Here is a 3,626-nt window from a genome sequence, read left to right on the forward strand (position 1 = left end):
AGTGATGATTTCTATGAGTAAGGCAGGAAACTCAGGGTTCCTAACTTTACTGGGTAACCATGGGCTACTCACCATGTCTCAGCCCAATCTGCCCCTCATAATGAAAAGGGGGACCATGACCACCCCAAGGAAGAAGGGCACACTTAAAATGTAGAGGAAATAATAATGTACTCCCATTATGTGAAATCAGATACTTATTGGGGCATAGTATGAAAAAAAATTATATAAGCATGGCTGTCATGTTTATTATTTCCACAACCTGTAAATATTTTTATAGTGCAATCCTATGCATGTTTACTCAGGATCAAGTCCCAAAGTATTCAATGGGGATTACTCAAGCAGGGAATCATGCACAAGACTGCAACCTCAAGTAATAAGGAGCTTCACACTGTGCTGCTGTTATATGCCTTCAAGTCCATTACGACTTATGGTGACCCTATGAATCTTTTTTGGATATATTCATAGGGTTTTCATGGTAAGAGGTATTCAGAGGTGGTTTACCATTGCCTTCCTCTAAGCCTACAGCACCCAGTATTCCCAGGCGGCCTCCCATCCAAGTACTAACCAGGCCTGACTCTGCTTAGGTTCCGAGATCAGACGAGATTGGGCATGTTCGGGGTAGTATGGCCATAGGCCCAAGGAGCTTCACTCACCCAACCCAAAATTCAGAATCATGTCACTTTAAGTTGTTTTGCAAGTTTTGTATACATGCTTTACGGTTTTTGGACTTTAAATGGATTTATTTCTTGATGTGAGCTGCCTTGGTTTTCAATCAGCCTCTACCTCAGAGGGTTGTTGGAAAGACTACATATATACACAGACTGGAGATGTAAAATTATGTCCCAGGTCCAGCTGAAGTGATGGGATCATTCCTTTTCACCTGTGGGATTAGCATTGCAGCTTTACTCCCAGAAAAGCAAGTTTAGGATTAAAGCTTCATATTGGGAAGGTTTTCACAGGCTATGAATTAGATGAATAAACAACCCTCTTCAAAGCCCAGGAAAATTTAGACTTGTCTGACTCCTCGTAAATAGAAAGGTATAACACATAATGTAATGGCATTATAAGCTGCATGTGCACTTCTTTTAAATTTCTGTTCAAAAAATATCTGAAAGGTAAAATGTATAATAGGCTATTTTTGCAAGTAATTTAAAAACCCTGCATGTACACTTTTGTTATAATCATAACTGAAATTGTTTACAGTAAACAATTGCCTACCAAGATCCTACTGTGATTTTTGTTCTACATCTCCAGCATACAGAGAGAAAGGGAGTTTTGCTACTGCTGAAAGCTATAAACTTAATCAATTTATGAGATTTTCAGACAAGAAGGGAAAGAACAGTTTCCTGGACTTGCAGTGGGATCTACTATTGCCTAGAGGTCAACAAATCCCTTGTCAAATGCAACCCTGACTTCACTTATTAGCAACAAACCTGAAAGGGCAGTTTTAGGGCAGCCAGCTATGAGGTCCTTTAACAGAAGTTGCGGAGGGGCAGCTGACGTTTTGATATATATCTTTTGAACCAGACTGCCTAGACATATTTTTAATGAAAGCTGAGGGTTCAGAGATTGGGGTGACTCACCTGGAGACCCAGAGAGGACCCCAAAAATCTGGAGTTTCCAGGTGAAAATCAGAGACCTGGCAACCGTATTCTGAATGTATCTATTGTGCAATTATGTTCATGTCCTGCTTCCCATAGGCCACAGTGAGCAGGATGCTGGACTCAGTGTGACTTTGGCCTGATCTAGCAGGGCTGTTCCTAGTGTTCTTCTGTGATGTGGCCAACTATCAGGTATTTTGGCAGTTAACACTATATGTTCTTCTTGGACTTCATCTATTTGCATGTTGATGTTGGGACCCTTGTGGAAAGAGACCACATTTGCTGGTTTAGACAGCATCAGCAGTGCCCAAAAGTGTATTATTAAAAATATGTTTAGAGGTTCTTTGACTCCATTATACCCTATGGAACTAGTTTAATACTTTCTGGTCATCTCTCTGTTATTGCTGCAGTCCTTTTTCCAAGGCCAAATATAGATAGCAATTGTGGGAAGTGACTGTTATTTTACCCTAGATTATGAGATTAATTTTTTTATTTACTTAAATGTGACCAAAGTGTATTTTTATGTGGCTTAAAAGATTTCCTTCTTGTGGCAGTTCCACATCCATTTGTAGGCCCAGGTAACATTTCTTTAAAAATAAGAGAAAAAGTCTTCATAGCTGAAATAACTCAGATTGATTTCTCATACACTATCATCGAATACAGAAGAGGCTGATTATTGGCATGCAACTGTAGTGCTCATTTCTCAGTCCCATCTGGATGACTTGGAATCCAGGTACAGGTGCCACTATTTGAATTTAACCCTTCTACTGATAGTGATAGCAACAAGGGACAATATAATTTATTTGTTGTTTGTTTATAATTTGATTTATATCCCACCCTTCCTCCCAGCAGGAGCCCAGGGCGTCATATTTTGGCAATATCTTACCAAAAATGACACAAGCCTCTTTTCAGAAACACAGGACAAATGTACCCTGTTAGTTATTCAATTTCCTATCTCACTCCTTCAGTCCATCACAGAATATTATTATTAATAATAATATTCATATTAATATCAATTATTAATATTAACATTTTCCATTGATCTTCCTCCAAGATGGCATACATGGTTCCCCCCATTTTATCATCACAACCCTATAAATTAGGTTAGTCTAAGAGATAGTGAATAGCCGAAGGCTACCTAGTAAGCTTCATGTCTGAGGGGAGACTTGAACCCAGGTCTCCCAGGTCCTAATCCAGTATTGTAGCCACAACACCAGACTGGCACAAAATGATGTCTTCTGCATCCTTGGTAGTTGTGAGACTTAGTGGCTGTAAGACAGGAGGGTGCTTGGGGTTATGATGTGATAATTCAAACTATCAACTCCAAATCCCAGGGAGCTCATGTAGGTTAAAATACGATCTCTCAGACTTGCAGGCTTGTATGAAATAAGGATACAGGAAAAGTTTTGTAAAGAAGTTAGGGCAGTACAAAGTGCTATAGATGGCTGCTGAAGACCCATTGTTTTATACAAGCATTTGGCTAAGTTTCCATCCCTGTGTTTTGATGTTTTTAAGGATTTGTATATGTATGGTTTCTTTATATGTTTTTGTATTTTTAATTTTTGGTATGGTTTTTATGTATGCTTCGCAATTTTAAATCTTTGTAATCTGCCTCAGGACCCACATACCGGGTGAGAGGTGGACAACAAAATTTATTTATTGTTGTTGTTATAAAAGTGATTACTAGCATGTTGGGATTCAACTCCTAAGTGCCACTGTGTACTGATCTACCCTGCATAGAATATTATTTATTTGAAGCATTTTTACATTGCTGTTCAGCTGAAAAAGGATCCCAGAATGGCTTACAAAGTTCAGCAATAAGACAGTCCTTGTCCTCAGGCTTACAATCTAAAAGACATGATACAAAAGGAGAAGGGTTTGGGAGGGAGGAGGAAGAAAGCAAACTGAGGCATTAGTTCTTAGTTACAAGGTTCTACTAATGACCAGCGGGAATGGAAACAATTCAAAAAGAGGAGCCAAACATTGCTGGGCTTTCAGCAGAGCTGATGGTGACCTTGCTCTCCT

The 3,626-nt window shown here is 39.2% G+C and overlaps 1 pseudogene; it reads right to left on the reverse strand.

The window, feature by feature from the left end:
• Positions 1 to 516: 516 nt before the first annotated feature.
• Positions 517 to 635, reverse strand: LOC133389763 (5S ribosomal RNA; annotated as a pseudogene).
• Positions 636 to 3,626: the final 2,991 nt, after the last annotated feature.

Source organism: Rhineura floridana, chromosome 7 (genome assembly GCF_030035675.1).
Source record: "Rhineura floridana isolate rRhiFlo1 chromosome 7, rRhiFlo1.hap2, whole genome shotgun sequence".
In the NCBI taxonomy this organism is placed as follows: Eukaryota; Metazoa; Chordata; class Lepidosauria; order Squamata; family Rhineuridae; genus Rhineura; species Rhineura floridana.